We start from the raw sequence: 22,825 nt of genomic DNA, 5'->3' as shown, positions 1-22,825 counted from the left end.
ACTGTATCTTTTGCTGGCTCCTTTTCCTCTCCTCTTCCCCTTACTGTCAGGGTTCATCAAGTTGCAAGGCAGCCAGGGTGGTAGCTGGGGCAACTGGCTTTGCTGTTCCCACATCCTGATGCCTCACAGAGGAAACAACAAGTCATTTCTGCTGTGTGTGCAACAAAACACTTATGGTCACAGTCTAGATCTCCTCAGGTCCCATCTCTCTGTTTTCACAAAATATCTCAGAGTCGCAAGTCTTTTAAAAAAAAAAAACACAACTTTACTGGGCAGCAGCATCTTCATCTCATAGGCAGCACATTTCACACAGAGTCTCACATCCTGCGCTTTCCCTTTCATCTGGACAAGGCCTGTTCCTTCTAGCAGCTCCCACTGCCCAGCAATCCTGGTCATATCTTTTGGACAGGCCATGTCCCTCCTGTTCTCTCCCGTCACCAGCTCCTTATCAGCCCCTTGTCCGGCTCCAGTTTGAAGAGGTGCCAGGAATGCTTCCACTGCGGCTGTTGCCTCATCATGGACCCCAGATCCTGCTTAGGGATAATTTTATCCAGCTGGTGCCCGTCAACACTCTTCTCCTGCCTGGGGCACCTTACTGCCATCCGCAGCATTACCCCAAAGCCTTTAATCCTCTACCCTTCTATCCTTTGGGCAGGCTGCCTGGGCATCTGACACAACCAGGAAGTATCCTGACTAAACTCCCCTGCTCTGTGCTGCCCCTCCCATCTAGTTAAACCCTGTGCTGCCTGCCTCTAGTTCTAAGTCTATAATGCCCCCCTCTATTCTACCCCACTATGGTCCTATACTGCCTAAGATCCTATCCCTAAGCCTATAAACAGTACATGACAGATACAATATCACGCTACAGCACATGCAATTAAAGTGTATAAACATTCATAAACAATGAGGTGCCGCATGGGACTGTTTGAACAGCGTCCCAAAGGCATGTGAGGTTCCCCGCCATGTTCTTACAAAGGTTCAGTCTTAGATCCCCTCCTCTTCTCATTATACACTGCCCCTGTTGGACGCACAATCAGTATATTCGGTTTTCAGTACCATTTCTATACTTATGACACCCAATTCTACCCCTCATCTGTTGACATCACACTTGCATTGTTGCAAAATACCAGTGATTGTCTTTTCGTTGTCTCTAACATTATGTTTTCCCTCTATCTAGAACTGAATCTGTCAAAAACTGATTCCCTTCTGTTCTATCCCTCCACTAACCTACCTGTGACTGATATTGCCATTTCCATGTATGGTTCCACTATTACTCCTCAGCATCATGCCCATTGTTTTGGTGTTATATCTGACTCAGATCTTTCCTTCACTCCCCACATCAAATTATCGCTTTACACCTCAATAACATCTCTAGAATTTGACCTTTTCTTATCATTGACACCGTAAAAACTCTTATTCTTGCCCTTATTCAGTCTCGTCTGGACTATTGCAACTCTCTACTAATCGGTCTCCCTCTTAATAAACTCTACCCTCTCCAATCCATCCTGAATGTAGCAGCCAGGATCATATTCCTCTTCAGTCGCTACATTGATTCCACTGCCCTGTGTCAGTTGTACTGGTTGTCCACCCTCTACAGAGTTCAATATAAACTTATCAATCTCACACACAAAGCGCTCCATGGTTCAGCACCACCCTACATCTCCTCCCATGTCTCAGTTTACCACTGTATCCATGCCCTCCTTTCTGATAATGATCTAATACTAAAATCCTCAATAATCCGAGCCTCCCATTACCATCTCAAGACAGCTTGGGTGATGGGCCAATTCTTTGGAATGCACTACCCAGGACAATTTGATTAATTCCCAAAACCCACAGAATGGTGTTTCTTTAGACTGGCCTATCGCCTCAACTCGCTTATCTAACTATCCCCATACAAAATGTTCTTCAAAATCATGACCCCCATAGCCTCTGTTCACACGCTCTCAATACACTTAATAGCCCTGTGTGTCTGTATGACTCTAAAATGTACAGTGCTGTGGAATATGTAGGTGCTATATAAATAAAAAATATTATTATTGTTATGTTGAATCCCCAGACTAGCCGCGTTGTGGTCTGTGGCTCCTAAGTAATTAAAATGCTGCAATTAGAGTAGTGGACCCAGATCACAGACAGTATTAATGTAATCTCTGACATATCAAAAATTCATTTTGACTGGCTTTTTCCTTTAGAAAAGTCTATGTTTTAACTTTTCTTTTTTTAAGCACCAATTAAGTTTTATTTGGATAAAATTGGAAAATTAGGAGGAAAATTCTGACCGAAAAGGGAAATCTGGGAGAAGTCGCCTCATTATAAAATATCCCCTCCGCCGTCCGTCTGTGCACGACAACATAAATACTTTCTGTGATGCGTTTCGGGAATCCTGGCCTCCATGTGGAATAGTATGTAGCATTACATAAAAAAAGCGGGGGTACCTGGAATTCAGATACATGGGGGTACACAGCTAGAAAACATTGACCTGTAACAGATATACACTCCTACCTGATCATCGGGTTATGGCTGCATAACAGCGTCACTGTCCGGTAATGGAAATAAGGGGTTACAGCTACTGAAATGTTCACTGGTTGAGGAAATAAAGGAGGGAGCATCTACTCCTGAATGAGGGTCTATGTGTTCCCCAAAATGTTAGTGCGCTTTCTCACACCCTGAAAAGGGTACGATGAAAAGTGCTTGATCCGTGTGCAAGTGCTAGTTCCGGCTATACGCTGGTCCCCGTGATCTGCCCGTTGTATTCTGGCGTCTCTATCTTCAGGATGTAAGGGATGATGCTGTCAATAGGAACATTGCCGATAAGGCCGGTAAAAAAGAGTTCTTCTGTTATGCTGGAGCTCATGAGTCTGAGAGCCGGGAGCTGCACCAGGATACGAGCCAGTCTGTACGTGTCCTCTGGATACGCTTTCTGTACATAACCTTGAAGCTCCATTTGTGCCTTTTCCTGGAACTTCTCTATCTGCTCGGTACTGGAGAGACCGGGGTGATCTGGGCTGAAGAGGACCATGGCCTTCAGATAGGCGTATTCGTAGCCGTCGATATCCAGTTTGGCCATACTGTCACAGAACTCCTGCAGCTTCCATATGTGCTCCATCACCTGCTTAATGTGCTCCCCGGAGAGTTTATCTTCCTGGATGCTGTTTTGCAGATGGTTGACTATGGCGGCCAGAATGGTGGAGAGGCTCATCACCTGCGAGCACTGCGCCAGACCCAAGGTGAACAGTTCGTTCCAGCAGGCGCGGACAAGGCTTGTGTTACAATCCTGCCCCAAGGCCTGGAAGGCAGGTATAGAGCGAGCCCAGTGCATGGAAAGAAAAAGCAGGCGAGATGCGGACTCGCATATATAGTGTACATTCAGATATTCTGGCATCGGGATGGGCATTGTGAGCTTAAAAGTGACGTGTGTCTGAGAGCAGCGGTCCTTCCACCTCCAGAATGGGTGTAGCCTGATCCCGACTAATGACGTGAATGTTCCCGCCGGCCGTCGTGTCAAAGCCGTCCGACACGTTCTGTCCAGCGTCCGGCGTGTTAAGTGCTTTCGCTAAGGTGTCAAACGCCCGGGTGATCTCGCTGGAGAATTGGTCCTCTTGTTGGACGGCCGATGTGTCCCCGTTATTCAATGACTCGGTCAGGTTGGCGAGGGACGTTACCACGTTTGCCAGGGTGCCCAGCCCGCTCTGACTCGTCTCTGTCTTGGCATCTGCAGACAGGACCACGGTGCCGTCTTCACGTATCAGCGGCTGCTGGATATTCACCAACATCCCCGGGTCTAAGAGTCCGGCTTGTCTCCCTCCTTCTTTGTCAGTCACAAATGTGGGTGTCGCTATGTGCTGGCTCCGCAGGTCTTTCCGGATGTAGATCTTCTCTGTGGAGGCTGCACAGTTTGAGGGTTTTTCCCGCTGGATGTCAAAGGGTTTCCTCTCACTCTGCACGGATTCCATCTTCATGCCCATTTCTAAGCAATTTTTTAGCTGGCAGAACTGGCAGCGGTTCAAGTGGTGCTTGTTGATGACGCAGTCCTGGCTGCTGCGACAGCTGTATGTCAGGTTCTTCCTGACGCTTCTCTTAAAGAAGCCCTTACATCCTTCACAGCTAATGGCACCATAATGCCAGCCTGATGCTTTGTCTCCACAGACCACGCAGTACTCTACGATCTGCGGCTGCTGCACCTCCGTCTTGCCCCAGCAGTTGCTCCACCGAGGCGGCATCTGTCACTATATGGATCCTCCCGGGCACAATGTGGTGAAGATGAGCTGCTTGGCATTGGCAGAGTCGGGTGTTGCCAGGATCACCTTTCCTGTCCCAGATCCATCCGGGCTGGCGAAGATAAACTGCTGCTTGGGAGACACCGAGGAGTCGACGGACATCACAATCTTGATCTTCTGCCCGGTCTGCTGATCTGTCACAATCTGGATGTGCCCCTCTACCCCCAAGGGTGGTTTGCAAGACCAAGCCAATTTTTACACTTCTGACCACTGTCCCTTTATAAGGTAATAACTCTGGAACGCTTCCATGGATCCCGGTGATTCTGACAAAGTTTTCTCGTGACATATTGTACTTTATGATAGTGGTAAAATTTCTTTGATATTACTTGTGCTTATTTGTGAAAAAATACGGAAATTTGGCGAAAATTTAGAAAATGTCACAATTTTACAACTTTGAATTTTCATGTCCTTACATCACAGAGATATGTCCCTTAATACTAAATAAAATAATAAAATACTTAATAAGTAACATTTACCACATGTTTACTTTACATCAGCACAATTTTGGAATCAAATTTTTTTTTTGTTAGGACGTTATAAGGGTTAAAATTTAAACAGCAATTTCTCATTTTTACAACACCATTTTTTTACGGACCACATCAGATCTGAAGTCACTTTGAGGGGTCTATATGATTGAAATTCCCCAAAAGTGACACCATTCTAAAAACTGCACCCCTAAAGGTGTTGTTGTGCAATTTGTCCTGAGTATGCTGATACCCCATATGTGGGGGTAAACCACTGTCTGGGCGCATGGCAGAGCTCAGAAGGGAAGGAGCGCCAGGTTTTACTGTTATGGTTTGCAGGTGCTATGATCCACTGGGAGAGCCCATGAGGTGCCAAAACAGCAGAACCCCCCATAAGTGACCCCATTTTACGAACTACACCTCTCAATGAATTCATCTAGGGGTGTAGTGATCATATTGACACCATGGGTGTGTCACAGAATTTTATACCATTGGGCAGCCATGTGGAGAGACTCAGGAGAAATAGAGCGCTCTTTGCCTATTCAAATGAATGGGTCTGTGCACATGTCAGTGTGTTTCCACGGATTATGTGTCCATGGGCAAAACATGCTGACATGTCTGTTTTTTAATGTCAGCACTGGCCACAAAGCATCCCACACACATGCAATGTGCATAACACACATGGATGTCATCCATGTGACACGCATCAGCGCCGAAGAAGAATCGTTACAGTAAGCGCTGTTCCCCTGACCCAGGTGCCGAACACGGCTCTCATCATTCTCCCCTGCTTGTGCCAATTGCCGGAAGAGCAGGGGAGAATGATGAGAGCTGTGTTCAGCACCCGGGTCAGGTGAACAGCGCTTACTGTAACGCTTCTTCCCTGGCACCCGTCCTTGTAGTACTGATTCAACACACGCATGCCAACACATGTGCCGCAAGTATTACACACACAGACAACGATATCCTCTCTACCGGAAATATCAGGACGTGTGAAAGAGGCCTTATAGCAGGTTTTTATGTTTGGCTGCTGTCACAAACTAAAAGACGCTTTTTATTGCAAAAAATTGTTTTTGCATCACCATATCTTGAAAGCTATAATTTTTCTATATTTTGGCCCATAGAGTCATGTCAGGTTTTGTTTTTTGCGGGATAAGTTGACGTTTTTATTGGTACCATTTTCAGGCACATGACTTTTTTTGATTGCTTTTTATTCTGATTTTTGGGAGGAAGAGTGAACAAAAACCAGCAATTCATGAACTTCTTTTTTTTTGGGGGGGGGCATTTATACCATTCCACGTGTGGTAAAATTGTTTAAGCAGATTTATTCTTCGGGTTAGTACGATTACAGCAATTTCCCATTTATATCATTTTTTAATGTTTTGGCGCTTTTATACAATAAAAACTATTTTATATAAAAAAGAATTATTTTTGCATCGCTTTATTCTGAGAGCTTTTTTTGTTTTTTGCGGGACAAGATGACATTTTCAGCGCTATCATGTTTATTTATATCTGTCTTTTTGATCACGTGTTATTCCACGTTTTGTTCGGCGTTATGATGATAAAGCATTGTTTTTAGCCTTTTTTATGGTGTTCACTAAAGGGGTGAACTAGTGGGACAGTTTTATAGGTTGAGTCATTACGGATGTGGCGATACCATGTATGTGTACTTTAATTGTTTAGATGTTTTTTGTCATTCAAATATTTATTTAGTAATAGAATAAATATTGATTTTTTTATTATTTTTTATTTTTTTCTAATATGTTTAAAAATTTTTTTTTTTTTTTTTTTTTTTTTACTTTATTCTATTTTTTTCACTTTGGCCCAGTATGGGACAATAATTTTTTGCAGGTTGATTGCTTCTATAACATGCAGATGAAGCAGCAACTGCATGCTATAGAACATATCAGCGCTGCACTTACAGCACACTGACCTGAGAGACTTCCTGATCATCACTGAGCAAGACAAGAAGTTTCTTAGCTCTGGTAATCCAGATGTTGTCATGACGACATCAGGTTACCATGGCAGCCATAAGGACGTGCGGGGTCTCCGATCCAAAGGCAGAGGGGCTGTCAGCCCTCTGCCTGCTCCCAGAATGCTTCGATCATGTTTGATCGTAGCATTTCGGGGGTTAAAGTGCCGGGAGTGGTTTGTAACCACTCCTGGCACTTAGTGCCAGGTGTCAGCTGTGAGAATCAGCTGACACCCTGCCGCGATGTTTGCGGCCGATCGCTATGACGTACTATACCGTCCATGGTCAAATTGTGCCGGGTCACATGGAAGGTATAGTACATCAGATGGCAGAAAAGGGTTAAAGACATCTATGTTCAGGATATTGGAAATGTTTTTCTGAAGTAAAATATTTAGATTTGAGAGTCATCAGTGGTTGATACCTTTTAATGGCTAACTGAAAAGATGGTAACACTTTGCAAGCTTTCAAGACTACTCAGGTCTCGTCATCAGGCATTGACTAATACAAAATCTGAAGAATCATATACTGTATTTATACACAACACAGCACAGAATTAATGCAATAGATTCGTAAGACAGGTGACGTGAAGCAGAACTATCATTATGGAGAGGAATGCAACAGATAAGACAAGTGACACGAAGCACAACTATCATGTATTATTCTATGCCTTTCGAAAGCTTACAATTTGTTACCATGTTTTCAGTTAGCCATTAAAAGGTATTAACCACTGAGTACTCTCAAATAGTGTTGAGCTTTCCGATACCGCAAGTATCGGGTATCAGCCGATATTAGCTGTATCGGAATTCCGATACTGACTTCCGATACTTTTTTCATATCGGATACCGGAATTGGAAGGTCCCATAATGCTATCAGCCCGCTCGCTTTGATTCAGCCAATGGGATTCCTCAGAAGTGTGGGCACATCCTGTTAGGCATGTAGGCATGTTAACTATTGGCATGGCTGTGATTGGCTGCTGAAATGATGTCATGATGCACTATAAAAGCCACTGCCGCCGCCATTTCTGGTCACTCTGCTGTGAATTCAGTTAGGGACAGGCTGCTGTTGAAGACTGTGAGGGACAGTTAGAAATAGCGATTCTCAAAACAATATTGTGCTTTACCCAGGCTACATAAACCACCACTGTAGCTCATTTTTTCTTCTCCTATTAGTGTGCATCCATCCATATCCATCTACATTGGTTGGTTGCAAACACTATATAGGAGTAGATAGAGGAGCCTTTTTTCTGGCTTGTGCCCTTCAGCTGCAGCCAGATTAGTATTACCCAATTTTTTTGGAGCCTCATCTTTTGCATTGTAGGTTACCTGCCTGCATTGTGATAGCTCCAGAAAGTTGGTGATACTCTGACTTTCAAATCTTTGGTCACATCCTTTTAGTTTTTTTCCCCCCAAAAAAAACAACAAAGTTCACCAAACACTACATTTGAAAGTTGTTCAGGCCACATTATCTCCTATTAAAGTGTAGTCCACACACACACTTCATAAAATTAGTGTTTCTTATACCTGTAACCAGCTGTTCAGGAATAAGCACACTAAGGCCCCCCTTTGTACTTTTCTGCCTATCTTTCTCAGTCTAGCAAGATGAAGAAGGCAGGGAGTAAGGCACGTGGCCGTGGGCGTGGAGTTTCAGCAGGGAGAGGACGTGGGGATTCTGCAGGGAGAGGACGTGGGGATTCTGTGCCTGCTGTTGGCACCAGTGAGTCAGCATCCCCCAGTTTTAGCAGGCAACAGTCCTTTATGCGCAGCTTTGTAGGACCTCACTGTACCCCACTGCTGCGGGAGGAACAAATTGAAGCAGTTGTCGGATGGATGGCAGCTAACGCATCGACTTCAATTACTTCCACATCCTCTCAGGGCCAGAGCACCGAAGAGCAACCATCTGTCTCTTCACCACCTGCCAAAGTGCCCAGGCAGTCAGAGACCCCTGGACAGGAGCCATCACAGTCTCTACTTCTGTTCTCGGAATCTGTTGGTTTGGAAAGAGGGGGCCAGCCAAGCAGCATTCCAGAATGTGAAGAAGAGGGAGTATGCAGTGATGCGCAACTTCTTTGTCCCTCTGAATCTGAAGAGGCGGGTGGGCCAGCGCCTATGGTCAACACACCTCAGTACGCATCAGATGATGACGAGACTCAGTTACCACTTTCTGGTGCGTACGGTGCTGGCGAGACAACCCAGGAGAAGCAGGTGTTTGAAGAGGGGAGTGTAGATGATGAGGTCCTTGACCCATCATGGCGTGAGGAACAGGAAGGTGGTGGAAGCAGCTCTGAGGAAGAGATTCCCCAAACGGCCAAAACCGGAGGGAGAGGGAGGTGGCAGACTTGTTTGCCTGTAGCCTCCACTTCGGCACCCGTTAGGAGCATTCCACTGTCAAAAGGCAAAAAGGGCGCTCCCAAGACTTGCAGTGTGTGGTCCTTTTTTGACACAGTTGCAGATGACATTTGCTTTGTCAAATGCAAGCTGTGTCATCAGAGAGTCAAAAGAGGGAAAAATGTCAGCAACCTAATATGTGGAAACATGTGCGGACCAAGCACGAGGTGGAGTTACACAGACACACTGAAGACGTAGGCCAACGTACAGCACCACCTACCACCTCTTCAGCTCGTGTTGGGGCCTCTTCCTCCAGCTCACACACAGCTGGTTCAGCTTCCTCACAGGAACGCCAAGGAAGAACCTCTGGCACTGTTGTCCGGAGACCCTGTGACATTCCACCCACAGCACCACGTTCCAAGTCATCCTCACACTCCCAGGCCACTCGGCAGCCATCGGTAGCACAGGTATGGGAGAAAAGGCGGCCATACTCGGCAAACCATCCCCGAGCACAGGCTCTGAATGCTGGCATTGCCAAACTACTGGCCCTTGAAATGCTGTCATTCAGGCTGGTGGAGACTGACACCTTCCGAGACTTCATGGCATTGGCAGTCCCACAATACACTGTGCCCAGCCGCTTTTATTTCAGCAGGCGAGCCGTCCCTGCCCTGCAGAAACATGTGGAGGCAAACATAAAACATGCGCTACTAAATGCCGTCAGTAGCAAGGTCCACCTGACCACCGATGCGTGGACCAGTAACCATGGACAGGGATGATACCTTTCCCTCACTGCCCATTGGGCCAATGTTGTGGAGCCGGGTACAGATCTGGAGAGTGGCGCTCTACGTGTTCTGCCAACTCCACGGATTGCAGGAATCCAGTCTGTACACATTGACTCCTTCTCCTACTCCAGTTCCTCTGAAACAGCGCAGCAGGAGCCTGTTACGACAAATATGAGCACAGCCGTGGCCAAACGTCAACAGGCCGTACTGAAATTAATTTCATTGGGGAATTGAAGCCACACAGCGCAGGAGCTCTGGAATGCCATCAAGCAGGAGAGCGACGTGTGGTTTCTGCCAGCGCATCTCCAGCCGGACTTGGTAGTGTGTGACAATGGCCGAAATCTGGTGGCAGCTCTTGGCCTTGGCAACATCACTCACATCCCATGTCTGGCACATGTGCTCAACTTGGTCATGCAGAGCTTTCTGAGGGACTATCCGGATCGTGATGCACTGCTGTACAAGGTCCGCATAGAGTGCGCTCACTTGCGGCGTTCCAGCACGGCAAGATAGCGCCTTGCTGCTCTGCAGCGCCGATTACGCCTTCCGGAACATCGCATCATATGTGACCTACCCACCAGGTGGAATTCAACGTTACATATGTTGGAGCGGTTGTGTGAGCAGCAGGCAGCAGTCATGGAGTACCAGCTGCATCAGGCGCAAACAAGTCGCAATGTGCGCCGGTCACACTTCAGCACCACTGAGTGGGCCTCTATGAAGGACATCTGCTTCTTTTTGCATGCCTTCGATGATTCCACGCGGATGGCGAGTGCAGATGATGCACTAGTCAGCATGACTGTCCCCCTTATCTGCATGCTTCAAAAAACACTGCAAGCACTAAGGGATGAGGTGGAGGATGAGGAGTCCCAAATGCCATCTGCTTCTGGACAGTCTGCGCTACGTGCTTCCTCACAAAGGCCTAGGCAGGGGACACTTTGTGAGGAGGATGAGGAGGAGTCGATGGAGGAGGAAGACATCTCTCCACAGGAGGGAGGTACACAAAGCTCTAGTCAGTATGTACAGCGAGGGTGGGGTGATGCAGAGCAGGCAGAGATCACGCCTCAAGCAGGGGACAGCGGTTCTTTGGCAGTTGGGAGTCTGCAGCACATGGTTGACTTCATGCTGCAGTGCCTGAGAAACGACCGCCGCATCGCCCACATTCTCTACATGGCTGATTATTGGGTGTACACCCTCCTAGATCCTCGCTACCGGGACAACTTGCAAACCCTCATACCAACGTTGAACCGGGAGTGTAAACTGCGGGAGTACCAAGACACACTGGTGCAGGCCATCATGTTTTCCATTCCACCCGACAGCAGTGGTGCTAGTGCTTTACAAAGCACCTCTATGCATCGACCCAGTGGAGGAAACTCGGCACAAACAGGGAGCAGAGGCAGCGCCTCAGCACAAGGCAAGACCACTATGGCCCAAATGTGGCAAAGTTTTGTGTGTCCGCCACAATTGTCTACACCATCACTGACGGCTCCAGTCAGCAGGAGGCAACGTTTCCGTCAGATGGTGACAGACTACATGTCTTGCCCTGTGAGTGTACTCCCAGATGGCTCTTCCCCCTTCAAGTTTTGGGTCTCTAAGCTGGATACATGGCCAGAGCTTAGCCAGTATGCATTGGAGGTGCTGGCTTGCCCTGCTGCCAGTGTATTATCGGAACGCGTCTTTAGTGCCGCAGGTGGTGTACTAACAGACCGTCGCACGCGACTTTCTTCCGATAACGTCGACCGGCTTACTTTTCTGAAAATGAACAAGGCCTGGATCTCCCCAGAATTTGCCAGTCCTCTTCCCGACTTAATAATTGGTTGGCAACTGTATCCGGGTCTCCTGTTGTGTTCATGTTTCTACCACCTGAACTATAATCCCTGGGCTTCAACACAGCCAGTTGTTGCTCAGATGTGTCGTCTGCACAGAGAAAAACACTAGCTCCTGTGTTAGTGGGGTTCAGTAACGCCAGCTGCTCCCCTGCTGTGTGGACGGCAAAGTCTCCTGCTCCATCCACATTCAAACTACTACTGATTTTTAACCCTGCTCCACTTAGGCCTCTGGCTCCACTGTCTCTAGTATTTCCCCTGGCCTCCAACCAGTGACAGCTCTTAAGTGGCGTCTGCATAATCCACACTTGTTCCAGTGTTACTTGGCCTCAGTCACGTCAGTTGATCCCCTGATGCGTGTCTGGCAAGGTCTCCTGCTCTGTCCACATTCCCATTACTAGTAGTGTGAATGAGGACAGAGCAGGAGACCTTGCCGGACACACATCAGGGGATCAACTGACGGGACTGAGCCCAAGTAACACAGGAACAAGTGTGGATTGTGCTGATGCCACTTCAGAGCTGTCACTGGCAGGGTTGGAGGCCAGGGGAAATACTAGAGACGGTGGAGCCGGAGGCCATAGTGGAGCACGGTTACAATCTGTTGTAGTCTACTACCTCTATAAAACGTGCTGCAAGTTGGCCTCAGCCTGCTCAATGCCTCATCCTGGGCTCCAACAACGTCAGTTGGTGTTCAGAAGTGCCATCTTCACAGAGAAAAACACACTAGCTCCTGTGTTAGTGGGGTTCAGTAATGCCAGCTGTTCCCCTGCTGTGTAGACGGCAAAGTCTCCTGCTGCCTCCACATGCAAACTACTTCAGATTTGTAACTTTGGTCAACTTAGGCCTCTGGCTCCACTGTCTCTAGTATTTCCCCTGGCCAACAACTATGCCAGTTACAGCTGTGAAGTGGCGTCTGCACAATCCATATTAATTTGTGTACATATATTCCCTTAAAAACTTTTATTGATAGTTTGAATAAAAAACACCAATTCCCGTGTAATCCACAAAGACAAAAAGCCCTAATCAAGGACTACAATAACCTATCTGGACACCTTCCTAGCCGTGGAGGTTGGCACCCTAGAAGAAATCGATTGTTTGGTGCCCCCACTCGGACGTCGTCTGTCCCTATCTCCCCTAACTCACCCTGGATACAAAGGTGAGAAAACATTCAATGAAAGGAATGAGATGAAGGAAGGGGAAAAAAAAGGTCATATGTAGAATGAATATTAATGGGCAAGAAACATATTATATCATATTAGGAGTGACCCTAAAAAAGGTACTAATCTCAATAAGAGACCAACAATAAACCACATACAGCAATGTTATTGCACCCTAGATACAGGTGCTGATAAAGCAAAATATGGATATAAAAATCCAAAGATACATCACAATGCGGTTCCTAGACAATAGAAAAAGTCAAAACATGGCCCACATATATAATGCTCATATGAGATAACATATGGATATAATTTATCCCAAAAATGAAAAAAGCATGTATGGCCATGCAGTTACTTATCAGAGAGAGTAGAAAATCGCCTCGACGCATTTCCCCGTTGTTGCGCTTCCTCAGGAGGCCTATAACTTTAGTACCATCGATGCTGGATATGTTTTATGATGCCCCAGATACCATGATGAAAAAGGCATAGGGGCGGTCTCAAAAGAAGGGGGTTATATAGCCCTCATAGTAAACAATCTATCAGCACGCCCAATCAGCATGTCTCACACTAAGCAGTCACAGGAAGTAAAACCGCTCACTTGCCTCACCAATCAGACATCGCTTAAGAGGTAACGACGATCCCTCTGCGTTCCATCCATAGTCGGCGTGCGTGTCAGCCCAACTGCGCATGTGTGGAGATATCATATACCTCCTAAGCAAAGCGCCAGCTTCAAACTGCGCAAACGCAGGGGCCGCATAGATCCATAGTCGGCGTGCATGTAGGCCCAACTGCGCATGTGTGGAAATGTCATATTCCTCCTAAACAAAGCGCCAGCTTCAAACTGCGCAAGCGCAGGGGCCGTGAGATCAGAGATTCATCAGATCAACAGCGCATGTCCAAAATGAATGTCAGTGATATTACTCATAAAAATGAGGCCCACTATGCATACCCAGAAATAATATATTACATAATTAAAGAAAAAGGAACTTCAAACCGCGCTAGGGCAAAACTCATTGAAGATATATCATTATACCCAAAGCGTTTATACAGAAAAAATATATAGAAAGAATTTATTTTTGAGTCCAGGGATTTTTTCTTTTTCTTTTTCAGAAAATCTGGATAACTATGCTAAGCCTCAAAAATTGATGTAACAAACAGCAAAGAGGTAGAAGTAAGCAATGAAAAGATGTAAATACCAAAATTAAATACATAATAATAATATTCCTCATAATTGAGCTAGTGTGCCAATAGTAACACACTACTTATAATAGACTAGCTAAGTCTTTTCAAAACTACCCAAACCATTGAAAAAGCAAAGGAAAGCCAAATAAATCAAAATCAATAATCATAAAAAGCAAGTATAGGATAGACATTCATTAAGGCCTTTTGGAGAGAGGGATTGGAGCCTATATATCCACTCAACTTCTCTTCTCTGTATAATTTTGTCCAAATCCCCCCCTCGGGGTTTTGGTCTAACTAGCTCTATCATGCTAAATGTGATCTCCCTAAGAGATCCACCATGAACCTCATTCATGTGTCGGGCGATGGGTGTATCTCTCTTATTCTTAATATCATTTAAATGTTCACCCACCCTAACTCTGAGCTCTCTAATTGTCTTCCCAACATAATCAAGCGGGCATGTGCATGTTGCTTTGTAAACCATCCCAGAAGATCTACAATTACCAAAATCTCTAATATAATAGACCTTAGCGTCCACTGAACTACAGAATGTTTTTGACTGGAACATAACTTCACATCTAGAACAATTACCACACCTAAAAAAAACCTGCGGTCTACGATCCAACCAAGTACCCTCTTTTTTTGGTCTCTGATAAAAACTATGGACCAAATGGTCCCCAAGAGATCTACCTCTTCTGTAGGTAATACTAGGCATGGGAGCAATAAAGTCTTTTAAATCAGGATCAGCTAAGAGAATACCCCAATGCTTTTTAAAAATTTGATATACTCTCTCAGCCTGACTGTCATAGGTACCTATCATCCTAGTTATATCCTTATCATCCCTTTTGTCCTTAGTTCCCAAAAGGGATGATCTGTCAACAGATAGAGCTTCCTTATAAGATCTCCTCAGAACATATTCTGGATAGCCTCTCGCTTTAAACCTACAATACAGATCGTCAGCTTACCAATTCCAGTGTAATCCACAAAGACACCAGATTCATGCAATTGATTCTTGTGGAAGAAAAGAAATTGTTTGAGGAGAAGACAAGTATAAATCATGCTCAGATCATTAATCTGTCATCTTGTGAACTTTCTGGAAATGATTATCTTTTGTTGCAGAAAGGTTTGAATTTTGTGCCCACCTCTTGTTTTGATTGCTTTAGGTGGGTTAAGGATTTAAATCTATTTGGACGTAATTTGAAATGGAAGCTCTTTTTTCAACAGCACAACAGAGATGAATGTAAAAGACTGGGTAGTCTAGAGGAGGATTTTGATACCTTTCAAGTATTAACATCCCTTTTGAGGGAGAATAATCAAGTACGTGGTAAAGGTCCCTTTACTGACTTGAGGAATAGGAGTACCCGTATGCCACCAATGATAAATACTACCAGTGTTGATATCTTTATGAAAATGGTCGAAATGGATTTGTGCAAAATTAAGAATGATTACAATAAAGGTGTGGGTAATCTTTCTCAGGGGGAAAGGGATTCCCTTTATGCACTTGAAAGGAGTAAGGAAATCATAATAAAATCCTCAGATAAGGGTGGAAATTTGGTTATAATGGACCACAAAAATTACCTAGACATGTGTCATTCTTTGTTATATGATCACGGTACCTATGAGGTACTGAGTGGAGATCCTACGAAAATATATCTAGCTGTTTTGACTGAGATTTTGACTGAAGCTAAGGTGATGGGTCTCATTTCCTTGAATGAATTTAAGTTTATGCTGCCCAACAAGCCGGTTATACCTACATTCTATGCACTGCCCAAGATACATAAAGGTTTAAATCCCTTAAAAGGTAGACCTATTGTGGCAGGCATAGAATCTTTAACGCAGAACGTTGGTATATACCTAGATAAGGTTTTAAGACCATTTGCGACATCGCTTCCCTCCTTTGTACGAGATACATCGCATTTGCTCAATTTGCTGGAAGGCATATCAATCGAGAAGACAATCTTGGCATCGATTGATGTGGAAGCGCTTTATAGCAGCATTCCGCATAAATGTGGTATGAGAGCCATTGGTCACTTTCTTCAGTCAAGAGCAGTGGAATGTGGGGACCACAATATCTTTGTTGAGGAGCTTCTATTATTTACTTTGACTCATAATTACTTTTTGTTTGATGGGAAGTACTTCCACCAGCTCAGGGGTACAGCGATGGGGAGCCCCTGTGCCCCTACGTATGCTAATGTATTCCTGTGCTGGTGGGAGGAAACACTCATTTTTGGGGATGAGGATATGTGGTGGAACTCATATATAGCCCTATGGGCAAGATATATTGACGATATCTTGGTATTTTGGTCTGGCACTGAGAGTGAGTTCCACCACTTTATGAAAAGTATAAATAAGAATGAAATTGGGTTGCACTTTACGTCTGAGTGCCAGTATAGGAGTACTAACTTTCTTGACTTAACTATCACGAAGAAGCAGAATGGGAATATTGAGACTTGCACTTATCGCAAACCGACATCTACAAATAATCTACTTAGGTGGACCAGCCATCACCCCATTCCCCTAAAAAGAGGTATACCAAAAGGGCAGTTTCTCCATCTTAGGAGAAACTGTTCAGATTTGGGTACTTTTAAGAACCAAGCTGACGATCTGTATTGTTGGTTTAAAGCTAGAGGCTATCCAGAATATGTTCTGAGGAGATCTCATAAGAAAGCTCTATCTGTTGACAGATCGTCCCTTTTGGGAACTAAGGACAAAAGGGATGATAAGGATATAACTAGGATGATAGGTACCTATGACAGTCAGGCTGAGAGAGTATATCAAATTTTTAAAAAGCATTGGGGTATTCTCTTAGCTGATCCTGATTTAAAAGACTTTATTGCTCCCATGCCTAGTATTACCAACAGAGGAGGTAGATCTCTTGGGGACCATTTGGTCCATAGTTTTTATCAGAGACCAAAAAAGGAGGGTACTTGGTTGGATCGTAGACCGCAGGTTTTTTTTAGGTGTGGTAATTGTTCTAGATGTGAAGTTATGTTCCAGTCAAAAACATTCTGTAGTTCAGTGGACGCTAAGGTCTATTATATTAGAGATTTTGGTAATTGTAGATCTTCTGGGATGGTTTACAAAGCAACATGCACATGCCCGCTTGATTATGTTGGGAAGACAATTAGAGAGCTCAGAGTTAGGGTGGGTGAACATTTAAATGATATTAAGAATAAGAGAGATACACCCATCGCCCGACACATGAATGAGGTTCATGGTGGATCTCTTAGGGAGATCACATTTAGCATGATAGAGCTAGTTAGACCAAAACCCCGAGGGGGGGATTTGGACAAAATTATACAGAGAAGAGAAGTTGAGTGGATATATAGGCTCCAATCCCTCTCTCCAAAAGGCCTTAATGAATGTCTATCCTATACTTGCTTTTTATGATTATTGATTTTGATTTATTTGGCTTTCCTTTGCTTTTTCAATGGTTTGGGTAGTTTTGAAAAGACTTAGCTAGTCTATTATAAGTAGTGTGTTACTATTGGCACACTAGTTCAATTATGAGGAATATTATTATTATGTATTTAATTTTGGTATTTACATCTTTTCATTGCTTACTTCTACCTCTTTGTTGTTTGTTACATCAATTTTTGAGGCTTAGCATATTTATCCAGATTTTCTGAAAAAGAAAAAGAAAAAATCCCTGGACTCAAAAATAGATTCTTTCTATATATTTTTTCTGTATAAACGCTTTGGGTATAATGATATATCTTCAATGGGTTTTGCCCTAGCGCGGTTTGAAGTTCCTTTTTCTTTAATTATGTAATATATTATTTCTGGGTATGCAAAGTGGGCCTCATTTTTATGAGTAATATCACTGACATTCATTTTGGACATGCGCTGTTGATCTGATGAATCTCTGATCTCACGGCCCCTGCGCTTGCGCAGTTTGAAGCTGGCGCTTTGTTTAGGAGGAATATGACATTTCCACACATGCGCAGTTGGGCCTACACGCACGCCGACTATGGATCTATGCGGCCCCTGCGTTTGCGCAGTTTGAAGCTGGCGCTTTGTTTAGGAGGTATATGATATCTCCACACATGCGCAGTTGGGCTGACACACGCACGCCGACTATGGATGGAACGCAGAGGGATCGTCTTAACTCTTAAGCGATGTCTGATTGGTGAGGCAAGTGAGCGGTTTTACTTCCTGTGACTGCTTAGTGAGAGACATGCTGATTGGGCGTGCTGATAGATTGTTTACTATGAGGGCTATATAACCCCCTTCTTTTGAGACCGCCCCTATGCCTTTTTCATCATGGTATCTGGGGCATCATAAAACATATCCAGCATCGATGGTACTAAAATTATAGGCCTCCTGAGGAACTGCAACAACGGCGAAACGCGTCGAGGCGATTTTCTACTCTCTCTGATAAGTAACTGCATGGCCATACATGCTTTTTTCATTTTTGGGATAAATTATATCCATATGTTATCTCATATGAGCATTATATATGTGGGCCATGTTTTGACTTTTTCTATTGTCTAGGAACCGCATTGTGATGTATCTTTGGATTTTTATATCCATATTTTGCTTTATCAGCACCTGTATCTAGGGTGCAATAACATTGCTGTATGTGGTTTATTGTTGGTCTCTTATTGAGATTAGTACCTTTTTTAGGGTCACTCCTAATATGATATAATATGTTTCTTGCCCATTAATATTCATTCTACATATGACCTTTTTTTTCCCCTTCCTTCATCTCATTCCTTTCATTGATTGTTTTCTCACCTTTGTATCCAGGGTGAGTTAGGGGAGATAGGGACAGACGACGTCCGAGTGGGGGCGCCAAACAATCGATTTCTTCTAGGGTACCAACCTCCATGGCTAGGAAGGTGTCCAGATAGGTTATTGTAGTCCTTGATTAGGGCTTTTTGTCTTTGTGGACTACACGGGAATTGGTGTTTTTTATTCAAACTATCAATAAAAGTTTTTAAGGCAATATATGTACACAAATTAATATGGATTTATTCCTTTGCTCATTCAAGAAGTTTATGTCTGCACAATCCACACTTGTTCCTGAGTTACTGTGGCTCAGTCCCGTCAGTTGATCCCCTGATGTGTGTCCGACAAGGTCTCCTGCTCTGTCCACATTCACATTACTAGTAGTGTGAATGAGGACTGAGCAGGAGAGCTTGCCAGACACACATCAGGGGATCAACAGACGGGACTGAGCCACAGTTACACAGGAACAAGTGTGGATTGTGCAGACGCCACTTCACAGCTGTAACTGGCGGGGTTGTTGGCCTGGGGAAATACTAGAGACAGTGGAGCCGGAGGCCATAGTGGAGCACGGTGACAATCAGTAGTAGTCTACTGTCTACTACCTCTATAAAATGAGCTGCAAGTTGTCCTCTGCCTGCTGCATGCTTCATCCTGGGCTACAACACAGCCAGTTGTAGCCTGGAAGTGCCGTCCGCACAGATATAAACACTCGCTCCTGTGTTAGTGGGGTTCAGTAATGCCAGCTGTTCCCCTGCTGTGTAGACGGCAAAGTCTCCTGCTGCCTCCACATGCCAACACCATCAGGTCTCAGCCTGCTCCATGCCTCATCCTGGGCTCCAACAACGCCAGTTGGTGTTCAGAAGTGCCGTCTTCACAGAGAAAAACACACTAGCTCCTGTGTCAGTGGGGTTCAGTAATGCCAGCTGTTCCCCTGCTGTGTAGATGGCAAAGTCTCCTGCTGCCTCCACATGCCAACACCATCAGGCCTCAGCCTGCTCCATGCCTCATCCTGGGCTCCACCAATGCTAGTTGGTGTACAGAAGTGCCGTCTTCACAGAGAAAAATACTCTAGCTCCTGTGTCAGTGGGGTTCAGTAATGCCAACTGTTCCCCTGCTGTGTAGACGGCAAAGTCTCCTGCTGCCTCCACATGCCAACACCATCAGGCCTCAGCCTGCTCCATGCCTCATCCTGGGCTCCAACAACGCCAGTTGGTGTTCAGAAGTGCCGTCTTCACAGAGAAAAACACACTAGCTCCTGTGTCAGTGGGGTTCAGTAATGCCAGCTGTTCCCCTGCTGTGTAGACGGCAAAGTCTCCTGCTGCCTCCACATGCCAACACCATCAGGCCTCAGCCTGCTCCATGCCTCATCCTGGGCTCCAACAACGCCAGTTGGTGCTCAGAAGTGCCGTCTCCGCAGAGAAAAACACTCTAGCTCCTGTGTCAGTGGGGTTCAGTAATGCCAGCTGTTCCCCTGCTGTGTAGACGGCAATGTCTCCTGCTCCATCCACATGCAAACTACTACAGATTTGTAACTTTGGTCAACTTAGGCCTCTGGCTCCACTGTCTCTAGTATTTCCCCTGGCCAACAACCACGCCAGTTACAGCTGTGAAGTGGCGTCTGCACAATCCACACTTGTTCCTGAGTTACTGTGGCTCATTCCCGTCAGTTGATCCCCTGATGTGTGTCCGGCAAGGTCTCCTGCTCTGTCCACATTCACATTACTAGTAGTGTGAATGAGGACTGAGCAGGAGAGCTTGCCAGACACACATCAGGGGATCAACAGACGGGACTGAGCCACAGTTACACAGGAACAAGTGTGGATTGTGCAGGCGCCACTTCACAGCTGTAACTGGCGGGTTTGTTGGCCTGGGGAAATACTAGAGACAGTGGAGCCGGAGGCCATAGTGGAGCACGGTGACAATCAGTAGTAGTCTACAACCTCTATAAAACCAGCTCCAAGTTGTCCTCCGCCTGCTGCATGCTTCATCTTGGGCTACAACACAGCCAGTTGTAGCCTGGAAGTGCCGTCCACACAGATAGAAACACTCGCTCCTGTGTTAGTGGGGTTCAGTAACGCCAGCTGTTCCCCTGCTGTGTGGACGGCAAAGTCTCCAGCTGCCTCCAAACTCACACTACAACGCTTTTTCTCCTTGCTCCAAGTAGGCCTCAGCCTGCTCGGAGCATTGATCCTGGGCTAAAACACAGCCAGTTGTAGCTTGGAAGTGCCATCTGCACAGACAGAAACACTCGCTCCTGTGTTAGTGGGGTTCAGTAACGCCAGCTGTTCCCCTGCTGTGTGGACGGCAAAGTCTCCAGCTGCCTCCAAACTCACACTACAATGCTTTTTCTCCTTGCTCCAAGTAGGCCTCAGCCTGCTCGGAGCATTGATCCTGGGCTACAACACAGCCAGTTGTAGCCTGGAAGTGCCGTCCGCACAGATAGAAACACTCGCTCCTGTGTTAGTGGGGTTCAGTAACGCCAGCTGTTCCCCTGCTGTGTGGATGGCAAAGTCTCCAGCTGCCTCCAAACTCACACTACAACGCTTTTTTTCCTTGCTCCAAGTAGTCCTCAGCCTGCTCGGAGCATTGATCCTGGGCTACAACACAGCCGGTTGTAGCCTGGAAGTGCCGTCCGCACAGATAGAAACACTCGCTCCTGTGTTAGTGGGGTTCAGTAATGCCAGCTGCTCCCCTGCTGTGTGGACGGCAAAGTCTCCTGTTCCATCCACATTCAAACTACAACTGATTTTTAACCCTGCTCCACTTAGGCCTCTGGCTCCACTGTCTCTAGTATTTCCCCTGGCCTCCAACTCAGCCAGTGACAGCTCTGAAGTGGCATCAGCACAATCCACACTTGTTCCTGTGTTACTTGGCCTCAGTCACGTCAGTTGATCCCCTGATGTGTGTCCGTAAAGGTCTCCTGCTCTGTCCACATTCCCATTACTAGTAGTGTGAAAGAGGACAGAGCAGGAGACCTTGCCGGACACACATCGGGGGATCAACTGACGGGACTGAGGCCAAGTAACACAGGAACAAGTGTGGATTGTGCTGACGCCACTTCAGAGCTGTCACTGGCGGGGTTGGAGGCCAGGGTAAATACTAGAAACAGTGGAGCCAGAGGCCTAAGTGGAGCACGGTTACAGTCAGTAGTGGTCTACAACCTCTATAAAACTTGCTGGAAGTTGGCCTCAGCCAACTCCATGCCTCATCCTGGGCTCCAACAATGCCAGTTGGTGTTCAGAAGTGCCGTTTTAACAGAGAAACACACACTAGCTCCTGTGTTAGTGGGGTTCAGTAATGCCAGCTGCTCCCCTGCTGTGCAGATGGCAAAGTCTCCTGCTGCCTCCAACATCACACTACATGTTATTTTCCACTTGCTCCAAGTAGGCCTCAGCCTGCTTGGAGCATTGATCCTGGGCTTCAACACAGCCAGTTGTAGCTTGGAAGTGCCGTCCGCACAGATAGAAACACTCGCTCCTGTGTCTGTGGGGTTCAGTAACGCCAGCTGTTCCCCTGCTGTGCGGATGGCAAAGTCTCCTGCTGCCTCCAACATCACACTACTACTGACTTTTAACCGTGGTCCACTTAGGCCTCTGGCTGTACTGTCTCTAGTATTTCCCCTGGCCTCCAACCCCGCCAGTCGCTGCTCTGATGTGCCGTCTGCACAATCCACACTTGTTCCTGTGTTACTGGGGCTCAGTCACGTCAGTTGATCCTCTGTGGTGTGTCCGGCAATGTCTCCTGCTCTGTCCCCATTCCCATTAATAGCTGTGGGAATGTGGACAGAGCAGGACACCTTGCCGGACACACATCAGGGGATCAACTGACGTGACTGAGACCCAGTAACTCAGGAACAAGTGTGGATTGTGCAGACAACTCTGCAGAGCAGCAACTGCCGTGGTTGGAGGCCAGGGGAAATACTAGAGACAGTAGAGCCAGAGGCCAAAGTGGATCACAGTTACAATCAGTAGTTGTGTGCAACCAATATAAAACTCGCTCCAAGTTGGCCTCAGCCTGCTGCCTGATTGACCCCTGGGCTTCAACATCGCATGTTGCTGCTCAGAAGTGTGTTTGCCACCGGTACTCCCTCCTGCCCAGCCGGGTTCCAGCAACATCAGCTGTTTC

The 22,825-nt window shown here is 46.0% G+C and overlaps 1 pseudogene; it reads right to left on the bottom strand.

Annotated features, from left to right (window-relative positions):
- Positions 1–2,270: 2,270 nt before the first annotated feature.
- Positions 2,271–22,825, bottom strand: part of LOC141075029 (nuclear receptor subfamily 2 group C member 2-like) — a 92,372-nt pseudogene continuing 71,817 nt past the window's right edge.

This window comes from Dendrobates tinctorius, unplaced genomic scaffold, assembly GCF_039654945.1.
Source record: "Dendrobates tinctorius isolate UK_male_01 unplaced genomic scaffold, ASM3965494v1 ptg000015l, whole genome shotgun sequence".
Lineage (NCBI taxonomy): Eukaryota > Metazoa > Chordata > Amphibia > Anura > Dendrobatidae > Dendrobates > Dendrobates tinctorius.
This window is presented reverse-complemented; position numbering and strand designations above follow the sequence as displayed.